Below are 23,750 nucleotides of genomic sequence, written 5' to 3' on the forward strand. Positions count from 1 at the left end.
GACACTTCTTTTGGTTATGAAGGTGAAATTAAAAAAAAAAAAAAATCAAAGGAGGCCTTTCCTGGTGGCTCAGTTGTAAAAGAATCTGCCTGTCAATGCAGGAGATATGAGTTCTTTGCCTGTCTCTGAAGATCGCACATTCCATGGAGTAAAGTAAGCCGTTCACCACAACTGTTGTGTAGAACCTGTGTTCTAGGGCTCAGAGCTTCAATTTCTGAGCCCAGATGCCACAAATACTGAGGCCTGAATGTCCTACAACCTGTGCTATACACCAAAAGAAGTCACCACAATGAGAATCTCACATACTGGGACTGGAAAGTAGCCCCCACTCACTGCAACTAGCGAAAACCCAGTGGAGGAATGAAGAGCAGCTCAGCCAAAAACATTAATAAAATTTTCTTAGGAAAGAGTCACAAAAGAGTAGCTGTGTTTCAGACATCCAAGGAAATAACTTAGGAAACAAGAGGGGTGTGATCTGACACGTCCTTGTTGTCAGAAAAGAAATTTGGTTTTCTGAGTTCTGTCAGATTTGACATGCTAACAGCCATTCTCAAACAATGGCTCTTAGCACCTGGTGACAGCAACCTTATTTCTAAAGATCTCCTCTTATAACTCCTATGTTTAGACAATGAAATTGCTATAACCATATGTTAATAGAGAAAGCACTTCTGTAATGACCAGTTCAGTTCAGTTCAGTCGCTCAGTCGTGTCTGACTCTTTGCGACCCCATGAATTGCAGCACGCCAGGACTCCATGTCCATCACCAACTCCCGGAGTTCACTCAGACTCATGTCCATCGAGTCAGTGATGCCATCCAGCCATCTCATCCTCCATCGTCCCCTTCTCCTCCTGCCCTCAATCCCTCCCAGCATCAGAGTCTTTTCAAATGAGTCATCTCTTCACATGAGGTGTCCAAAGTACTGGAGTTTCAGCTTTAGCATCATTCCTTCCAAGAAATCCCAGGGTTGATCTCCTTGCAGTCCAAGGGACTGTCAAGAGTCTTCTCCAACACCATAGTTCAAAAGCATCAATTCTTCAGCACTCAGCTTCTTCAGTCCAACTCTCACATCCATACATGACTATTGGAAAAACCACAGCCTTGACTAGATGGACCTTTGTTGACAAAATAATGTCTCTGCTTTTCAATATGCTATCTAGGTTGGTCATAACTTTTCTTCCAAGGAGTAAGCATCTTTTAATTTCATGGCTGCAGTCACCATCTGCAGTGATTTTGGAGCCCCTGAAATTAAAGTCTGATACTGTTTCCACTGTTTCCCCATCTATTTCCCATGAAGTGATGGGACCAGATGCCATGGTCTTTGTTTTCTGAATGTTGAGCTGTAAGCCAACTTTTTCACTCTCCTCTTCCAATTTCATCAAGAGGCTTTTTAGTTCCTCTTCACTTTCTGCCATAAGGGTGGTGTCATCTGTATATCTGAGATTATTGATATTTTTCCTGGCAATCTTGATTCCAGCTTGTGTTTCTTCCAGCGCAGCCTTTCTCATGATGTACTCTGCATACAAGTTAAATAAGCAGGGTGACAATATACAGCCTTGACGTACTCTTTTTCCTATTTGGAACCGGTCTGTTGTTCCATGTCCAGTTCTAACTGTTGCTTCCTGACCTGCATATAGGTTTCTCAAGAGGCAGGTCAGGTGCTCTGGTATTCCCATCTCTCTCAGAATTTTCCACAGTTTATTGTGATCTACACAGTCAAAGGCTTTGACATAGTCAATAAAGCAGAATAGATGTTTTTCTGGAACTCTCTTGCTTTCTCCATGATCCAGTGGATGTTGGCAAATTGATCTCTGGTTCCTCTGCCTTTTCTAAAACCAGCTTGAACATCTGGAAGTTCACAGTTCACATATTGCTGAAACCCGGCTTGGAGAATTTTGAGCATTATTTTACTAGCATGTGAGATGAGTGCAATTGTGCGGTAGTTTGAGCCTTCTTTGGCATTGCCTTTCTTTGGGATTGGAATGAAAACTGACCTTTTCCAGTCCTGTGGCCACTGCTGAGTTTTCCAAATTTGCCGGCATATTGAGTGTAGCACTTTCACAGCATCATCTTTTAGGATTTGAAATAGCTCAACTGGAATTCCATCACCTCCACTAGCTTTGTTCGTAGTGATGCATTGTGGCTCAGCTGGTGTAATGACCAATACCCCATTAATGATTAAAACCTACTTCTATAAGCATAGATACCTGAGTTCCAGGGTACAAGTCACCTGACAATGTCAAGTCTACATTAGGATGCACGCTTATTTTTCTAAAAAGGAGGATTTCCCTGGTCTAATAACATTAAAGTTGTCACTCCTCAACAACTTCTATTAAGAACTGAGTGCAGATGGCTTCATTCCATCAGACCAGAACACCCACTCACTGACCCTCTATTGTCCACAAACAAAATGGTTATGCAAAAAAACTTGCTTCTTATTCCTGCTTTGACCCCTAATTTCAGTAATTCTCTTACTGGTCTTTACATGATATGTAATTCCGTATGAGATCAATGATGATACTGGTATAACTGTATATATGGGAAGAAGCAAGAAGATGGAACACCGCCTGGACCACAAGAGTTTAATAGAGACAGAGAGTCCAGAGAATTTTGGATATTCCTTTATGAAAAGGTTCAGGAACAGCCCATTTAATTAGCCTGTCAATGAACATCTTCCCCAAACCCAAGAATGAGCATTCCTACCACCAAACAATTAAATGCTCATGAAAAGCCTCCAAACCATAGTCAAATATATGACACTGAAGGGTCTGTGCTGTCTGAAAATAGGCACTTGCTGTGTACCTCTACAAAGATTAAATTATGGCCACTGCAGCTGCTCACCTTCAACAACCCCTGAAAGGAGTCTAGGTGGACATCAGGATTGAAGCATTCTGTGATATGGAATTCTCACAGAGCAGGCCAAGAGATAGATAATTTCTGGAGAAGAATTTATGAGCCCTGATTTTACACCTTGTCATACCTAGAAAAGCACAAATTTCATTGACAGTTACACTTTTTTGGCAATGCGGCAAATTAAAATCAAGAGTCAAAACAGGCCTTCCCTGGTGTCTCAGTATTTTAAAAATCTGTCTGCCAATCCAGAAGACACCAGTTTCACGCCTGATCTGGGAAGATCCCACATTCTGCGGAGCAAAGTAAGCGCATTGGCCACAGATGTGGAACCTTGCCCTAGGGCTTGGAACTTCAACTTCTGAGCCCAAATGCCACAAATACTGAAGCCTGAATGCCCTACAGCCTGTGATCCACAACAAGAGATGCCACCATAATGAGAAGCCCACGAACTAGAACTAAAAAGTAGACCATACTTGCTGCAACTTAGATAAACCCGTGCAGGAATGAAGAACAGCTCAGCCCAAAAATTAATAAAAAAAAATTTTAAGGGTCACAAATAAATATCACAATAACATCACCATAGTAGTTGATATGTACAAGGTTTAGTGTTATAAAAAATATGAATGCTAATTTTCCTCAGATTTTCAAATATGAAAGTTTTTCAGTAGATAGTTTGGAAATTTGTTTGTTTGTTATTTAAATTTATTCATTTTAATTGGAGGGTAATTACTTTATAATATTGTATTGGTTTTGCAATACATCAACATGAATCTGCCACGGGTATACACATGTTCCCCATCCTGAACCCCTCTCCTGTCCCCTTCCCTGTACCATCCCTCTGGGTCATCCCAGTGCACCAACCCCAAGCATCCTGTATCCTGCATAGAACCTGGACTGGTGATTCGTTTCTTATAAGAATATAATATAATATAAACACGTTTCAATGCCATTCTCCCAAATCATCCCACCCTCTCCCTCTCCCACAGAGTCCAAAAGACTGTTCTATACATCTGTGTCTCTTTTGCTGTCTCGCATATAGGGTTATTGTTACCATCTTTCTAAATTCCAGATATATGTGTTACTATACTGTATTGGTGTTTTTCTTTCTGGCTTACTTCACTCTGTATAATAGGCTCCAGTTTCATCCACCTCATTAGAACTGATTCAAATGTATTCTTTTTAATGGCTGAGTAATACTCCATTGTGTATATGTACCACAGCTTTCTTATCCATTCATCTGCTGATGGACATCTAGATTGCTTCCATGTCCTGGCTATTATAAACAGTGCTTGCAAGAACAATGGGGTACACGTGTCTCTTTCAATTCTGGTTTCCACAGTGTGTATGCCCAGCAGTGGGATTGCTGGGTCATAAGGCAGTTCTATTTCCAGTTTTTTAAGGAATCTCCACACTGTTCTCCATAGTGGCTGTACTAGTTTGCATTCTCACCAACAGTATAAGAGGGTTCCCTTTTCTCCACAACCTCTCCAGCATTTATTGCTTATAGACTTTTGGATCACAGGCATTCTGACTGGCATGAAATGGTACCTCATTGTGGTCTTGATTTGCATTTCTCTGATAATGAGTGATGTTGAGCATCTTTTCATGTGTTTGTTAGCCATCTCTATGTCTTCTTTGGAGAAATGTCTATTTAGTTCTTTGGCCCATTTTTTGATTGGGTCATTTATTTTTCTGGAATTGAGCTGCATAAGTTGCTTGTATATTTTTGAGATTAGTTGTTTGTCAGTTGCCTCATTTGCTATTATTTTCTCCCATTGTGAAGGCTGTCTTTTCACCTTACTTAGAGTTTCCTTTGTTGTGCAGAAGGTTTTAATTTTAATTAGGTCCCATTTGTTTATTTTTGCTTTTATTTCCAATATTCTGGGAGGTGGGTCATAGAGCATCCTGCTGTGATTTATGTTGGAGAGTGTTTTGCTTCTGTTTTCCTCTAGGAGTTTTATAGTTTCTGGTCTTACATTTAGATCTTTAATCCATTTTGAGTTTATTTTTGTGTGTGGTGTTAGAAAGTGTTCTAGTTTCATTCTTTTACAAATGGTTGACCAGTTTTCCCAGCACCACTTGTTAAAGAGATTGTCTTTTCTCCATTGCATATTCTTGCCTCCTTTGTCAAAGATAAGGTGTCCATAGGTGTGTGGATTTATCTCTGGGCTTTCTATTTTGTTCCATTGATCTATATTTCTGTCTTTGTGCCAGTACCATACTGTCTTGATGACTGTGGCTTTGTAGTAGAGCCTGAAGTCAGGCAGGTTGATTCCTTCAGTTCCATTTTAAAGAAACTAAAAACCTATATATAGAAAACTATAAAACACTGATGAAAGAAATCAAAGAGGACACTAATAGGTGGAGAAATATACCAGGTTCGTGGATTGGAAGAATCAATATAATGAAAATGAGTATACTACCCAAAGCAATCTATAGATTCAATGCAATCCCTATCGAGCTACCAACAGTATTTTTCGCAGAGCTAGAACAAATAATTTCACAATTTGTATGGAAATACAAACAACCTCGAATAGCCAAAGCAATCTTGAAAAAGAAGAATGGAACTGGAGGAAATTTTTTTAAATGGCAAAAAATGTAGACTTTACAAAAGTTTACAAACCCTTAGAAGGAAATAGAAGTAATTGAAATCCCTTAATAAATATACTTTCTTTAAAATAACAGTATATAACAGTAGAAATATTTGAAAATCCAGAAAAATACAGTAGTTAAAATCACACATAATCTAAACATAACCACTGTTAACATGTAGATTTTATTCTTACTCTTTTTTTCTGTATCTGTGAAACAAATAAGATTGACAGTTCAAACACAACAATTTACACACAAAGAAAGATTTATGTTTCCAATAAATATTGCTGAAATTTGCCCTTTTTTGCAATCTCACCCACTTACCCACCACTCCCTACCCCACATACCTGTACATGCAAGCGGTGTCAATTGGAAGAGTGGTGGTACAAATGTTGCCTACTTTCTCTCCATCTCACATTCCCTGGGCCTTGGCTCACCAGTTCAGCATGAAGACAGAGAAGACACATGTAGAGTTGGGAGGAGGGGAAACTGACCAGGTCATTAATGGAATTCTGGTATTACTTTGTTGGGCTATAATCCCTTTGAGTTGCCTATTAATGGTTGGAATATGTATTAGTTTCCTATTGCTGCCACTATAAACGACTGCTATTTACACTAATGATATACAATATTATTACCTGTGCTCCCAACTGGACATAATGGTTATTCGAGTGTGAGAAGAGGGCTTGTTTATAACAGATGTGTAATCTCTAACTAGACTTCCTTGTGATACACTGCAAGTTTCTACAGCTGAGAGAGAAACTGCCTAAGGTTTATATGAGGAGTGCTGTTCTGCTGCTGTCAAGGTCTAGTTATTACAAGTTACAATTCTTCTTTGTACTTGAGAAAGCATCTCAGTATGTTCTGGTTTCCTGCTGAGGGGAAGCTTTTAACCCAAAATAGGCTATTACAGGTCTTAGCTTATGACAGGAATCTGGTTACCAGCAGTACCAATATCAGAGAGGTCAGTATTAGACAAAAAGTCACCGTTCAGTTTTTCCCTTTCTTAATCTTGAGTTAGCCAATTCTTAGCATCCTCTAAAATTTAACCAACCACACCTTCCTAGAGAAATCATCCCTTGACCTTTTCACCTTATTTAAGTGCCTCTTCCATTTGTTCCCAAACCTCTCCACATTTTAGCTCTTATTACCCCACAGTATAACCATCTGCTTACTTATACATCTTCTCCATTGGAATGTAGGAATCTAGAGGTGATTTTTTAAATCTCTTTACATCCAAAAGCTACCCAAGGTCAGGGTCACAGACAATGCTTAAAAAACATTGGATGGATTACTGGATGGTTAGATGAATAGCTCTACTAACATTAGACCATCACAGAGTAGCACCCAGACTAGATTCTGATCCTAAGGCTTGATTTTGTAAGTACCATGTTCATCCCTTTCTACCTCCATGAATCAGCTATCACTAGGGCAAAATCTATGCTGAAATATCCACTTCTCATTTTGCTTAATCATTTTTCCTCTCAGCCCAGTGACACCGATAACATTTTTGTTTTACAAGCTAAGACCTGGTTGTCTCATGGCTGGAAGTAATGCCCATGGCTGGCCTCTCTAGCCTTTGAGATACTGATTGCCAAGAAAAGGAAGCAGAGCTGTGCCTGTGCTCATCATGTTGCCTAAAGTGTGTTGTATAAACAGCATGACTCACATTGGTCTTGTCTAAACTGTACACTCTTCCTATGATTTATAATTAAAAGGATCTTACTAGACACCCTGTAGTAATTGACTGTAATTGACTGATTACAACTGTACATCTGTTTCCTGATGTATATCAAACCATGTTGTAATGTGAATGCTGCCGCAAAACCACATCCTTGTTAAAGAAGTAAACACAGAGTAGATTCTTACCAAGAGGGATGATCATGATCAACTCTTCTATAATGGAACGAGCATCTGGCATGACTTCCAAGCAACTCTTGAGTTTGTTGTCAGTTTATAATTGTAGTGTTGCTCACTCCTTCCTTTTACCTACCTGGGGTGTTGTACCTTTTTCTGTAAGAGTATTTATGTCTCTATATTAAACTGCAAGCCTCTGAGGGGCTTGGACAGTGTTTATATCTACAGTGTCTTGCATGGTGTGGATGTTCAGTAAATGTGCATGGGAAGAGTGAGTGAATACGTAAGTGAAAGAATATATTGATCTTCGAGTTAAATATTGCATATATCTGAATTATCTTTCCGACTAGGAATGAGCATGCCCACAAGCTTTTACACATTCTATCCTTTATACTTTAATGGCCAAAAACATATTGAGGGGGTGATAGGCCTGGGTTATAAGGTAAGTGCAGTCTCTGATTTTGGATCAGAACAACATTAACGGGCTCCTTCTATAGTCAGATCCAACATCTTGATCTGCTTAGAACAATTTCTGTGCTTGATTCTTTTAAACCTGACTGATAAAGTATGTAAACATGAGTTTACAAATTTGGATTTAGATAAAAACATGAAAATATATTTTCAAGGCAGAAATCTCTAATACCCTTAAGATGGAAGATTGAATACAAAAAAAAGTTTAAAAAACAAAGCTAAATGGAATTCATATGATGAAAAAAAAGGGGAAATTCTGGCCTTCAATTTCTTAGCCATTAAAGCATCATTTGAAACTGCAACAGTAAATAAAAGGTGACAGAAACATGGCTAGAAGACACACATTTTAAGAAATGAGAAAAACCAGCTAGAAGATAACATTTTGCAGGAATATTTTCCTTCTGTTCAATTCTTCCAATATGATTTCATAAAACCTGAATGTTTCAGCCCTTTGCTAAGTTCTTTGGTGAACTATCATTCAATTTTCACTGTTTTGAAACCCAAAGTTATTATTCCGTACAGTTTCTCTGTTCAGGTGAACTCTCTGTTGCCATATGCAATACTGCTTCTACACCACCATTCTATCAATCAAAGTTCAATTATCTTGTCTTAGTTATTATCTTATTTGACATCTTAATAGACTTTAACATTATTAACCAAATTCAAAACCCTCTTGGTTTCTAGGCTACCATTCACTTCTGGTTCCCTGTTTGCCTTTTGTCTCATCTTCATGGATTCTTTCTTGATCTCTCTTTAAAACTAGGGTTCACTGGGATTCAGTCCTAAAGTCTCTTTTCAGATTACAAGATGTCTCTAAAGAAAGTGATGTCAAGCAAGAAGTCAGACCAGAAAGCTCCAAGCTCTCATTCCCCTGCAGAACCAAGTCGACAAATATAGATTGATAAATAGTTTTGTTGGATCTCTAGAAATGAGTCATATATCTATAGCAATCATGGAAAGCCTCAAAAGTTATACACTTAACATGGAAAATTTTGTGGTATTTTGCTAATTCTTTGTCCCATCCTCTCCCCTTCACCACTGCCTGCATTCAGAAGGCTGTCACCTCAATCCCTCTCTCCTCTTTTGGGACAGAATTTTAAAAGTTGAACTTGTTTTCAATGTTCTGAGAGTTCCTGAAAGATAGGTTTCTATCTTACCTAACATAAATCTCGGAGAGAAACAAAAGCATAGTTGGATATCAAGTTGAAGGCTACTGAAAGCTGTAGCAGGCACCTTAGTGCACAAGAGATGGAGAGGACTGCAAACTCACAGATGGCAGAGGATAAGAGATTATGAGCAAAGTAATATAGCAGAAGGTCTAAGACTCCGAGAAGAAGCAAAGGTGTCTTAGGGAAATTCAAGCATTTTAACAAGTCATGTAAAGGCAGTTTGACAGTTTCTTAAAAAAAATTAAACATACTCTTACCATACTCTTACCATATTACCCAGAAATTGCACCCCTTGATATTTATCCAAAGGAATTGAAAACATATCCACCCCAAAACCTGCATGTGGCTGTTCTAATACTTGGAAGCAACCAAGATGTCCTTCAAGAAGAGAATAGGTAAATAAACTGTTGTACATCCAGACAATGGAATTTCATCCAGCACTAGAAAGAAATTATCAAACCATGTAAACATATGCAGAAATTTCAAGTGCATATTACTAAATGAAAGAATCCTAGCTGTAAAAAGCTATGTACTATATGATTTCAAGTAAATAACATGGTAAAAAAGGTAAAACTACAGAGACCCTAAAAACATCAGTGGTTGTCAGGGAGGCTGTGGAATGGAGGTAAAAATAGGCAGAGCATAGAGGATTCTCAGAGCAGCAAAAATAAAATATATTACCATCATGGATATATGTCATTATACATTTATCCAGATCCAGAGACTGTCCAACACTAAGAATAAAACCTAAGGTAGACTCTGAGTAATTACATTCTGTCAATGTAGGGTCATCCTTCATTTTATTTTATTTTTTTCACCTTTCATTTTAAAATTTGTCCTTCTGCAAATCTGTTTGCAGAGCAGCAATAGAGATGCAGACATAGAGAATGGACAGGGACAAGGGTGGGAGAGTATAGGGAGAGGGTGAGATAAATGGAGAAGAGTAGCATGGATGCATATACATGAACATATGTAAATAGACAGCCAATGGGAATTTGCTGAATGACTCAGGGAACTCAAACTGGGAGTCTGTAATAACCTAGAAGGGTGGGAATGAGCAAGAGGTGGGAGGGGGATTTGAGGGGGAGGGGGATATACATACACAGAGGAGAGTGAAAAAGTTGGCCTAAAGTGCAACATTCAGAAAACTAAGATCATGGCATCTGGTCCCATCACTTCATGGGAAATAGATGGGGAAACAGTGGAAACAGTGTCAGACTATTTTGGGGGGCTCCAAAATCACTGCAGATGGTGACTGCAGCCATGTAATTAAAAGACGCTTACTCCTTGGAAGGAAAGTTATGACCAACCTAGATAGCATATTCAAAAGCAGAGACATTACTTTGCCAACAAAGGTCCGCCTAGTCAAGGCTATGGTTTTCCAGTGGTCATGTATGGATGTGAAATTTGGACTGTGAAGAAAGCTGAGAGCCAAAGAATTGATGCTTTTGAACTGTGGTGTTGGAGAAGACTCTTGAGAGTCCCTTGGACTGCAAGGAGATCCAACCAGTTCATTCTAAAGGAGATCGGTCCTGGGTGTTCTTTGGAAGGACTGATGCTAAAGCTGAAACTCCAATGCTTTGGCCACCTCATGCAAAGAGTTGACTCATTGGAAAAGACTCTAATGCTGGGAGGGATTGGGGGCAGGTGGAAAAGGGGATGACAGAGGATGAGATGGCTGGATGGCATCACCAACTCAATGGACATGAGTTTGTGTGAACTCTGGGAGTTGGTGATGGACAGGGAGGCCTGACATGCTGTGCTTCATGGGGTCACAGAGAGTCGGACACAACTGAGTGACTGAACTGAACTGAACTGAAGGTTAATTCAAGTTGATATATGACAGAAATCAAACCAAAATTGTAAATCAATTAAAAATAAACTTTTTTAAATAAATAAAATCTGTAATTCTAATGAGTGGTTTTGATAATGGGGAAAGATATGCATGGGTAGAGACAGGTGATATATGGGAAATCTCTGTGCCTCCCATTCAATTTTGTTGTAAATCTAAAACAGCGCTAAAAAATAGTTGTTGTTTTCTTTTAAACCCCCCTACATACAAGAGAAAAAGTCCATGCACAGACTCAGGAAAGATGAATGCACAGTCTGAGAATACCTCAAGTCTTCATGCCAGGCTGATTGGCAAAGGTCTTGGCATTGAGTTAGTCCCCAAAGACAGGGAGTGGTGACTATTGTTTCAAATGCTTAATTCTCAACAAAATGAAAACACAACATGCCAAAACATATGTGATCAGGAAAAAAGCTCTTAAAGGAAATATTTCTAGCTGTAAGCAAATTAAAAAAGAAAAAAAATTTTCTTTTTTTTTGTCTCTGCTTTTTATTTTATTTTTATTATTTTTTTTAATTTTTATTTTTACTTTGTTTTACTTTACAATACTGTATTGGTTTTGCCATGCATTGACATGAATCCACCACGGGTGTACATGCCTTCCCAAACATGAACCCCCCTCCCACCTCCCTCCCCACAACATCCCTCTGGGTCATCCCCGTGCACCAGCCCCAAGCATGCTGTATCCTGCATCAGACATAGACTGGCAATTCGATTCTTACATGATAGTATACATGTTTCAATGCCATTCTCCCAAATCATCCCACCCTCTCCCTCAAATCAACCATCTAAAATTATATCTTAAGGAACTACAAGGAAAACAAACTAAACCCAAGATTAGCAGAAGGAAGGAAATAATAAGGACTAGAGCAGAGAGAAGCAAAATAAAGAATTAAAAAGCAACAGAGAAAAATGAAACCAAGATTTGGTTCTTTTTAAAAATTGACAAAACTGATAAATTGTTATCTTGATTGACTAAGAAAAAAGAAAGACTTAAATAACTAAAATTAGAAATGAAGGATCAGACATTTCTACCAATTTTATAAAAAATATAAAGGATTATGAGAGTGTACTATGAACAATTGTACATAAATAAATTGAATAACCTAGGTGAAATGGACAAAAATCTAGAAACACGCAGCCTAATGAGGAAACAGAAAAATATAAGCAAACTGATAACTAGTAAAGAGATTGAATCAATAGTCAAAACCCTCTCCAAAAGAAAACCTAAGGACCAAACTACCTCACTGGTGAATTCTATCAAACATTTAAATGATGAACACCATCCCCCTCAAATTTTTCCAGAAAACTAAAGAAGAGGAAACATTTCCAACTCATTTAAAGAGGGAAGCATTGCTTTGCTATCAAAGTGAGGCAAATTCACTACAAGACTATAGACTCATATTCCTGATGAGTAGCAACATAAAAGTCCTCAACAAAACACTACCAAACAGAATTCACCAGTTATTAAAATAATTATATGTCAAGATCAAGTGGTATTTCTTCCTGGAATGTAAGGATTATTCCAATATAAAAAGCAATCAATGTAAGACAGGATGAAGGGGGAAAAACACATGATCATTACAACTGATTACAGATTTGACAAAATTCAACCCTTTCATGATAAAAACACTCAAACTAGGAGCAGAAGAAAACTGCCTCAACATCATAAAATTCATATATGAAAGGTCCTAGCTAATATCGAACTCGACAGTGAAAAAATGAAAGTGTTTTATCTAATATCAAGAACAAAGCAAGGTTGTCCATTTTCACTACTTTTATTCAACAAAATACTGGAAGTTCAAGCCAGAGCAATTAAGGAAGAAAAATATAAAAGGCACTCAAACTGGAAAGAAAGTAGTAAAATTATCTGTTCTCAGACAACATTATCTTATTTTACAGAAATCTTTGAAGATTATGCACACACATCCTAACTTGTAGAATAAATAAATTTTAACAAATAGTTCTGATAGAAGAAAACAAAATTGCAGGACACAGAATCAATACACAAAAATCATTTGCATTTCCATACACTAACAGAGAACAATTCTAAAAGGAAATAAGGAAAACAATTCCATGTAATAACATCTAAAAGAATAAAATACTTGGAATAAACATAACCAAGGAGATAAAAGACTTGTACACTGAAAACTACAAAATGTTACTTAGAGATTTTAAAGAAGATGCTAACAAATGGAAAGATATTCAATATTCATGAACTGGAAATTTAGTATTGTTCCGATGTGAAAACTACTGAAAGAGATCTACAGATTCAATACAATTTGTATCAAAATCCAAATGCTGGGGCTTTTTTTTTTATTTTTGCAGAAATAGAACAATGTATCTTAAGTTCATTTAGAACTTCAAGGCACCCAGAATGGATAAAACACTCTTGGAAAGAAACAAAGTTGGAGGTCAGACACTTCCTATTTCAAAATTTATTACACAGCTATGGACATCAAAACAGTGTTGTATTGGCACTGTATATACACAAAGTAATGGAATAAACTAGAGAGCCCAGAAATAAACCCTAGCATATGGAAATGGCAACCCACTCCAGTATTCTTGCCTGGAGAATCCCATGGACAGAGGATCCTAGTGGGCTACAGTCCACAGGGTTGCAAAGAGTCGGACATGACTAATGACTTCACTTTCACTTTATGTAATCAAATGATTTTTTATAAGGGTGCTAAGTCTGCACAACTGGGAGATGAGTCTCTTCAACAAATGGTGTTGGGAAAACTGGGCATTCACATTCGAAATAAGGAAGTTGGATCCTTATCCTATACTGCCGGCCTTCGAGTCTCCGTGGGCCTACTGGTCACTGAGTATCTCTATTCCCCTCAAAAGGTATGCACACTCAGTCCTTCACATTCTTATCTCTGCTGGAAACCTCCCTTCTCTAAGAAACATCCATTCCTCCTTTAAGCCCAAATTAAATAAAAATTTCTCACTCTTTAAGTCTTCCCTGATGTTCCTAGGAATATACTGACACTTCCTACTCCAGACTTCTACAGCTCTCTTCTCCTGTCTCTATCCCAACACATCAGTGAGGCCTGGTAGTTCTCTGGATGCATGTGCCTCTCTCCCATGGCCCTGCGAGTACCTGGCAACCCAGAATGTGAGCACCATTCTGTGTTAACGAGCTATGTGTTCCCAGAGCTCATTATATCACCTAACACACAGTAAGTGCTCAGAGATCTTAATTCATTGACTGGAAGACCTGAGAGAAGATAAATGATTGGTAGAAATAAACAGCTGTGTTACTATAACAGGCCTAGTTGACTTAATATCTGCAGTTCCTGTTTAGCACCAGCAAAGTTTCTCGCTTTATAAAACACAAGTACTAGATAGTGACCCCCTGAAAGAGGCGAAGTGGATTATGGTGCCACCATGACCGGGGATAATGTTTGGCACATGGTAGGCACTCAGTCAGTGTGGAAGAAAGGAAGAGAAGTGAATGAGGGCACGAGGAAAGAAGAAAGGAGGAAGAAGGCTAGGAAAGGAAGAAATTTCAGAAATATGTCTCTAGAGTCTATAACCTATTAAATCAAAGGATCCAGATGCCTTCTTTAATCATCATGGAATTGGGCTTTCGCTTAAGCGGGGAGCCCAAGAACCTATTAAGTTTATTCTTCAGATGAAAAAAACTGACTGGTCCAAGCCTCCACAATGAGAAAGTGGTAGAGCCAAAATTCAACTTGACTGTCTCCAAAGACTGTGCTGCGCTCCTTTTTCATAACAACCTGACTACATATCTACCCATGCTTTCTTCATCATTCACTGGCTTACATTTCGTTAACACGTGCCTGGTGGCTCAGCCAGTAAAGAATCCGCCTGCAATGCAGGAGACCCAGGTTCCATCGCTGGGTCAGGAATATCCCCTGGAGAAGAGAATGGCTACCCACTTCAGTATTCTTGCCTGGAGAATTCCACGGACAGAGGAACCTGGTGGGCTCCAGTCCATGGGGTTGCAAAGAGTCAGACACGACTGAGCAACTAATACTTAAAAGGAACTTACTGTATGCTAGGCATTTCTCTAAGTGCTCTGCAAGCATTAAATCACTGAATCTTATGATAGTGAGCTATCATTACTGGTCACATTTTACAGATGAAGAAACTGAGACAGAGAATTCAAAATCTCACTTTACAGGTAAGAAAACTGAAACAAAGAAATTACTTTCCCCAGAGTCAGACTGTTAGTGGCACAGCAGGACCCAATGTCAAGAGTATGAATTTAAAAGTCTATGTATTGAGTCTTTAAACCATCTCTATTTTTGTTACAAAAATAATCCTTTGGTAAACTGAATTGTACTTCCTACTTGTTAGTCAAGAGATGTATAATAACACTGAGATTATAACCTAGGATTAATTGTCCTGCTTGCCTTGGGTCTTTTATATCTGCTTTTGAAAAATCTGTTCTATGGTCAGAGACAATCTTGATTTTTCCATTTTGAAAATTATTTCTATACTACTTCTAAATTATAGGGTAAATTAGATGAGAAGGTATGGAAGAAGCCACATGGATTACTTTCTTACTTCAGAAAAAAAAATTTCATAAAGATATGCCCATGTTTTTAAGTGACAAACACAGAGATGCCAAGCGAATTTAGTTCTCATTCTAACTCCAATCAATTGGTACTGGCTTCTTGGAGCTGTATGCTGAACAGGTTCTAAAACCATGTTCTGCTACAAATAAGTATGGTGGTAGTGGCTTAGTTGCTAAATCATGTCCAACTTTTGCAACCCCATGGATTATAGCCTGCCCAGCTCATCTGTCCATGGGATTTCCCAGGCAAGAACACTGGAGTGGGCTGCCATTTTCTTCACCAAAAGAAAGTTTAATTTTTAAATTATTCAGAAAACCATAAACAACTTTCTGACTTCCCAGTGGCTTTCTTCCTCCTCTGTATGAAGGACCTTTAAGCTCTAGCTACAAAGATGCACTTTTTCCAGTCAGCAGCTCACCATAAACAGATTTAAACTCAGCAAAGTATTTAAGGATTAAAAACTCAAAGTGGTCCATCTTAAAGAAATAAACTAATCTTGAAGGATAAAAAAACAGATTTTCTTTTTTTTTTTTAATTTTAAAATCTTTAATTCTTACATGTGTTCCCAAACATGAACCCCCCTCCCACCTCCCTCCCCATAACATCTCTCTGGGTCATCCCCATGCACCAGCCCCAAGCATGCTGTATCCTGCGTCAGACATAGACTGGCGATTCAATTCTTACATGATAGTATACATGTTAGAATGCCATTCTCCCAAATCATCCCACCCTCTCCCTCTCCCTCTGAGTCCAAAAAGTCCGTTATACACATCTGTGTCTCCTTTGCTGTTCTGCATACAGGGTAGTCATTGCCATCTTTCTAAATTCCATATATATGTTTTAGTATACTGTATTGGTGTTTTTCTTTCTGGCTTACTTCACTCTGCATAATCAGCTCCAGTTTCATCCATCTCATCAGAACTGATTCAAATGAATTCTTTTTAACGGCTGAATAATACTCCATTGTGTATATGTACCACAGCTTTCTTATCCATTCATCTGCTGATGGACATCTAGGTTGTTTCCATGTCCTGGCTATTATAAACAGTGCTGCGATGAACATTGGGGTACATGTGTCTCTTTCCATTCTGGTTTCCTCAGTGTGTATGCCCAGCAGTGGGATTGCTGGGTCATAAGGTAGTTCTATTTGCAATTTTTAAGGAATCTCCACACTGTTCTCCATAGTGGCTGTACTAGTTTGCATTCCCACCAACAGTGTAGGAGGGTTCCCTTTTCTCCACACCCTCTCCAGCATTTATTGCTTGCAGATTTTTGGATCACAGCCATTCTGACTGGTGTGAAGTGGTACCTCATTGTGGTTTTGATTTGCATCTCTCTAATAATGAGTGATGTTGAGCATCTTTTCATGTGTTTGTTAGCCATCCGTATGTCTTCTTTGGAGAAATGTCTATTTAGTTCTTTGGCCCATTTTCATTTAATTTTCACAATTTAATGAAAGAAGGTTATGTTTATCTATTTCGTACATAAGCAAAGTGAGGCACATAGAAGTCAAGTGGATTGACAAGTGGTCATGTAGCTTCCTGTAAGTAGCAAGAGGAAGAGCTGAAATTGGAACCCTAGTATAACTGTGGACAAAGGCCATCCTATTTTCAGTTCTAAAGTCATTAGGACACCAAACAGAAAACATGGGCATTATCAGATAGAGGATGATATTTGAGCAATGTGTTTGGCTCTAAACTCCGACAGCCATTGCAAAAGGGAAGTAAATGTGCTAAGTGATGAAGTTTTCATTTTCTTATATTTAAGACACCAAATCATCGGAAAGAAAGAAAAAAGAAAGGAAATCATTTCCTGGACCCATCTCTCTCAGTGACATGTAGATATCATCTGACGATAACTTCTACTGTTTTTACATATGACTTTAAAATGCTGTCCATTGTGTATATGTACCACAGCTTCCTTATCCATTCATCTGCTGATGGACATCTAGGTTGTTTCCATGTCCTGGCTATTATAAACAGTGCTGCGATGAACATTGGGGTACATGTGTCTCTTTCCATTCTGGTTTCCTTGGTGTGTATGCCCAGCAGTGGGATTGCTGGGTCATAAGGTAGTTCTATTTGCAATTTTTTAAGGAATCTCCACACTGTTCTCCATAGTGGCTGAATCAGTTCTGATGAGATGGATGAAACTGGAGCCGATTATACAGAGTGAAGTAAGCCAGAAAGAAAAACACCAATACAGTATACTAACACATATATATGGAATTTAGGAAGATGGCAATGACGACCCTGTATGCAAGTCAGGAAAAAAGACACAGATGTGTATAACGGACTTTTGGACTCAGAGGGAGAGGGAGAGGGTGGGATGATTTGGGAGAATGGCATTCTAACATGTATACTATCATGTAAGAATTGAATCGCCAGTCCATGTCTGACGTAGGGTGCAGCATGCTTGGGGCTGGTGCATGGGGATGACCCAGAGAGATGTTGTGGGGAGGGAGGTGGGAGGGGGTTCATGTTTGGGAACGCATATAAGAATTAAAGATTTTAAAATTAATAATAATAATAATAATAATAAAGATATAAAGAATAATGTTTAAAAAAAAAAAAGAATTGAATCGCCAGTCTATATCTGATGCAGGATACAGCATGCTTGGGGCTGGTGCATGGGGATGACCCAGAGAGATGTTATGGGGAGGGAGGTGGGAGGGGGGTTCATGTTTGGGAACACATGTAAGAATTAAAGATTTTAAAATTTAAAAAATAAAAAACTTGTTAAAAAAAAAATGCTGTCCAAGGCAACCACTCACTGCAGCAAAGGGTTGATGGAGTGACTGAGGCTGTCAATCCACCCCTCAACCCCAGCTTCCCACCTGCCCTGCTGCCCCAGCCCCAGATGAGGGTGTACACTTGGAGAAGGAGCTGGCACTGGATGCCAATGAGTGGCCATGCCAAAGGAGCCAGAGCCAGGAGGAGCCACCTCAGGCTGAGGGAGGTTTACAGGTGTAGAAACTATACCCCAGTTATCAAAACACCTGAATCCCAGAACATAATGAATGTTAATGGCCTCAAACTCAGGATGTCCAAAGCTGGACAAGAACACCTGCTACACTTTTGGAATGAGCTGGAAAAAGCCCAACAGGTAGAACTTTATGCAGAGCTCCAGACCATGACATTTGAGGAGCTGAACTCCTTTTACCAAAAGATGACTGATCGATTTAATCATTCTTCCCAGAGAAAGTGGATGCTTAAACGGAACCTGTCCCTTGAGAGGTGTTGGGCAGGGATACCAGGGATCCAAATCAGCTGCAGGCCTGAGAAACTGAAGGACAAGGACCTTTCCAGATTTCTTGGAACAAATTGGCAGTTCTTCTAGCTGGTGGGCAGGGGACAAGACCTAGTGTTGCATGTCTCTAAGGAATGTATGATGTTGGTTTGCCATCCTGTAAGACACTTTTTCAGATTCAATCAGACTGTATCCTGAGGCTTCAATAGTTAGCTGAATAATATCATGGCAACAAATTCATCTTTTTGAGGTATATAATAATCGGTGAAAGAACAATGGAATCCACAAAGTTTATGGTGTATGAAGTATTAGGGGAAGATGAGTTTTCCCCACTGAAGGACAAAGACAGTCAGAATGGACAACTCTACTACTGCAAGGCAGGTTTTGATGTCCCTCCATCATTGTTGGGTCTTTAATGCAAGAGGCCATGTCATAGATGAAAGTGGCTCTTGCCTCCCAGCAATTCCCCACCTGAAGGGTGCCAATGATGCACCAATCCAATGTGAAATCTCTCCTCTTATTTCCTATACTGGAGAAGGACTAAAAAGTTATATGACAGAGAGAGAATTCCATGCACCTTTAATCACTGATGAGAATGGAGTCCGTGAAGAATGGTATATGAACCAGATACCAAGTTCTCCCATCATAAGAATACCTTTTTTTTTTTTTGGTTGACTGATCATAAACCTATAGGACCTCATCTGAAATACTCAAGTTTGAATATCCATAGGCTTTCACTTTGCTTGTTGAACTCTCACAACTACTCCATAGTCCATAAGATCCAGATGACTGAACTTCAGAAAACATTTTTATGATTCTCAACTGACTGAAGGTCTTATTGATATTCGTCAATTGTATAACTTTTTTTCTAAGCTAAGGAAAATATTGGCCATCTAAGAAATTTCCTACAGTTTAAGTATTGTCAGGATGTTTTAACATCACTTTACTTGGAGCTGAAAACACTTGTTTTGGAAGTTGTACATAGTAAAAATATGTGATTATACATGTTGAAAGGTTTCCCTGGTACTGTAAGTTTATTTTACCAAAAATAAAATTAAGAAAAAATAATAAAATGCTGTCCAAATGTACAAAATGGCTCTTTATAAAGGCAGAAGTATAATGTATAAAATGTCAGATGAAAGCCATTCTGTTGAAGTTGATAGTGGGATCCAGATGAATTCGTTCCCAGGAAAGAAAAATGAAAGAATCTACACTTTGATAAAAGCCAGAAAATTTGAAAGCCTGCCTACTCTTGTGCTGATAAATTGTATTAGGTCATTGTGTATATAGATATGACTCAGTGGTGAGTGAGAAATATAAAAAGGGGAGAACTGTATTTTGTTCATCTTCTTGCATCTGAAAGACAATGAGGTAAGCAAACAAATATACTGTAGTCTAGTGATAAATTCTAAGCTAGACTTTTAACTAATAGGGATCTATTTCCTTTTGTGGGAAAGTGTAAGTATGGCTTCCAAAGCCACAGACTTTCTAGTTGGCTTTTAAATGTTTTTCTGAATCATAACTAGCTTAAATGGAAAAAAAAGAAGTAGACAATTTCCAAGCACTCACAACCTGAGTAAATAAATTTCACACTAATTGAAGGAAGTGAAAGCTTTTTTATTCCTGTTTTTAACTATAAGAAATATTTTTCCTTTCTGAGTGGTTGATGGGATACCCAATTTCCAGAACTGTGACAAGACCTGACAAAGTCATCTGACTCACAGCGCTATTGAGTGCAAGTGGAAACTGCTCTATGGACCACAGAAATCAAACATTCATGAGTTCTTGGTACCAGCTCTAGAAAATCAGGTGACACCAGACGCTCTTTTCAGTAAACAATATAAAGGATCTTCCCCTTACATCACATATCAGTGCCCCATTTCCTATATTTATTAATAAGGAATAAATTATTTACATGTTTAATTGCCCTAGAAAATAAGAGGTTCCAGCAGTAACCTATAAGGCAGTAAATGAGAAAGCGAGAGAAGTCACTCTTGTAAATAAAGCACATAGTATTACCCATGTGATGAGATGGCATGCCAAGAAAGTACTGCGTATTTATCTGTAGAAAGGACTCAACTCCAGATTTTCTAACGTTTTCACTGAGAGTTACTGCTTTTGTTTATTTTTTCCCACAAAGGTAAACAGTGTGCTATCAGAAAAACATGAACTGTTTGGTTCAAATTAGTGTTTTTATTGTCTTCAGATAAATACTCAAGAGTGAAATTACTGGATCATATGATAGCTCTGGTTTTCATTTTTTGAGGCACTCCTACACTGTTTTCCATAGTGGCTGCACCAATTTACATTCCTACCAGAAGTGCATGATTGTTGGTGATCTGTATGTCTTCTTTGGAAAATGTATATTCAGGTCCTCAGCCCATTTTTTAACCAGATTATTTGAGCTCTTTTTTTTATGTTGAGTTATATGAGTTCTTTATATATTGTGAATATTATCTCTTATCAAACAAGGCATTTACAAATATTTTCTTCCATTCAGTAGGTTGTCTTTTTTGTTTTGTTGATAGTTTCCTTCACTGTGCAAACGCTTTTAGGTTTGAAGGCTATGGTTTTTCCAGTGGTCTGTATGGATGTGAGAGTTGGACTGTGAAGAAAGCTGAGCGCCGAAGAATCGATGCTTTTGAACTGTGGTGTTGGAGAAAACTTTTGAGAGTCCCTTGGACTGCAAGGAGATCCAACCAGTCCATTCTAAAGGAGACCAGCCCTGGGATTTCTTTGGAAGGAATGATGCTAAAGCTGAAACTCCAATACTTTGGCTACCTCATGCGAAGAGTTGACTCATTGGAAAAGACTCTGATGCTGGGAGGGATTGGGGGCAGGAGGAGAAGGAGATGACCGAGGATGAGATGGCTGGATGGCATCACTGACTCGAGGGACATGAGTTTGAGTGAACTCCGGGAGTTGGTGATGGACAGGGAGGCCTGGCGTGCTGTAATTCATGGGGTCACAAAGAGTCGGACATGGCTGAGTGACTGAACTAACTAAGATCCCATTTGTTCACGTTAGCTTTTGTTTTCTTTGCCTTAGGAGAACAGATCCAAAAAAATACTACCATGATTTACGTTCGAGAGTGTTCTACCCATGTTTTCTCCAACAATGACACAGAAGTTTGTAATTAAATTTGGGAAATGTAACTTATAAGAACACCATTTCCAGACATGTTTTTGAGCTTTCACATGATTGATTATTTTCTCGTTCTTTAAAAACTCTCCTCTTAGCTTCTGTCTTACTTCACATCTTTTTTTCATCCGCTTTATTATTTAAGGTGGGTTCCTCTTTCCTAGCCATGCCTACAATATTGGCATTCATTGATATTTTGTCTATGGTCCTTTTCTCTTCCCTTATGGCCACTCTTTGCAGCCAAAGCAGGAGAAGCTCTGTACAGTCAGCAAAAACAAGACTGGGAGCTGACTGTGGCTCAGATCATGAACTCCTTATTGCCAAATTCAAACTTAAAGTGCAGAAAGTAGGGGAAACCACTAAACTATTCAGATATGACATAAATCAAATCCCTTACCATTATACAGTGGAAGTGACAAATAGATTCAAAGGATTAGATCTGATAGACAGAGTGCCTGAAGAACTATGGACAGAGGTTCGTGCCATTGTACAGGAGGCAGTGATCAAGACCATTTCCAAGAAAAAGAAATGCAAAAAGGCAAAGTGGTTGTCTGAGGAGGCCTTACAAGTAGCTGAGAAAAGAAGAGAAGCTAAAGGCAAAGGAGAAAAGGAAAGATACACCCATTTAAATGCAGAGTTTCGAAGAATAGCAAGGAGAGATAAGAAAGCCTTCCTCAGTGGTCAATGCAAAGAAATGGAGGAAAACAATAGAATGGGAAAGACTAGATATCTCTTCAAAAAAATCATATACCAAGGAAATTTTTCATGCAAAGATGGGCACAATGGACCTAATAAAAACAGAAGATATTAAAGAAGAGGTGGCAAGAATACACAGAAGAACTATACAAAAAGGATCTACATGACCCAGAAAGCTACGATGGTGTGATCACTCACCTAGAGCCAGACATCCTGGAATATGAAGTCAAGTGGGCCTTAGCAAGCATCACTACGAACAAAGCTAGTGGAGGTGACAGAATGCCAGTTAAGCTATTCCAAATCCTAAAAGATGACGCTGTGAAAGTGCTGCACTCAGTTCAGTTCAGTCTCTCAGTTGTGTCCGACTCTTTGGGACCCCATGGACTACAGCATGCCAGATCTCTCTGTCCAACAACGACTCCCGGAGCTTAGTCACACTCGTGTCCATTCAGTCAGTGATGCCATCCAACTATCTCATCCTCTGTCGTCCCCTTCTCTTCCCACTCTCAATCTTTCCCAGCATTAGGGTCTTTTCCAATGAGTCACCTCTTTGCAACAGGTGGCCAAAGTATTGGAGTTTCAGCTTCACATCAGTCCTTCCAATGAATATTCGGGACCAATTTCCTTTAGGATGGACCGCTTGGATCTCCTTTCAGTCCAGGGACTCTTAAGAGTCTTCTCCAACACCATAGTTCAAAAGCATCACTTCTTCAGCACTCACCTTTCTTTATAATCCAAATCTCACATCCATACATGTCTACTGGAAAAATCATAGCTTTGACTAGATGGACCTTTGTTGGCAAAGTAATCTCTCTGCTTTTGAAAAATAAAATAAAAAATTAATTTAAAAAATACATAAATAAACTGAACAAATGTAGGTGAATGGCCTTGGTCCTAAAGGCTATAATGGATTTTGACAAAACCAAATAGAGTGGCAGCACTGCCATTGGTCTTGGAGCTCATGGTGTTTGAATTTTAGTACTGATACAGATAAGACTTAACAGAATACTTTGTACATTGATCTAAAGTATTTAAAGTCAATTCATGGTGAAAATATCATTAAAGTTCAATATAGAAAAGTGTTCTTATACTGATAAAAAAGAAAAAAAAAAGGCTGTCTAGGTTGGTCATAACTTTCCTGCCAAGGAATATGTGTCTTTTAATTTCATGGTTGCAGTCACCATCTGCAGTGATTTTGGAGCCCAAAAAATAAAGTCTGACACTGTTTTGATTGTTTCCCCATCTATTTGCTGTGAATTGATGGGACCAGATGCCATGATCTTAGTTTTCTGAGTGTTGAGTTTTAAGCCAACTTTTTCACTCTC

General features: G+C 38.6%; 1 protein-coding gene and 1 pseudogene across 1 annotated transcript in view; one reads left to right on the forward strand and one right to left on the reverse strand.

The window, feature by feature from the left end:
• The window catches only part of TNFSF18 (TNF superfamily member 18), a 97,813-nt gene that overhangs the window by 38,316 nt on the left and 35,747 nt on the right, over positions 1-23,750 (reverse strand). The window lies entirely within an intron of this gene.
• LOC132657538 (UDP-N-acetylhexosamine pyrophosphorylase-like) lies at positions 17,949-21,750 on the forward strand (annotated as a pseudogene).

The sequence above is a fragment of the Ovis aries genome, chromosome 12 (genome assembly GCF_016772045.2).
Source record: "Ovis aries strain OAR_USU_Benz2616 breed Rambouillet chromosome 12, ARS-UI_Ramb_v3.0, whole genome shotgun sequence".
In the NCBI taxonomy this organism is placed as follows: Eukaryota; Metazoa; Chordata; class Mammalia; order Artiodactyla; family Bovidae; genus Ovis; species Ovis aries.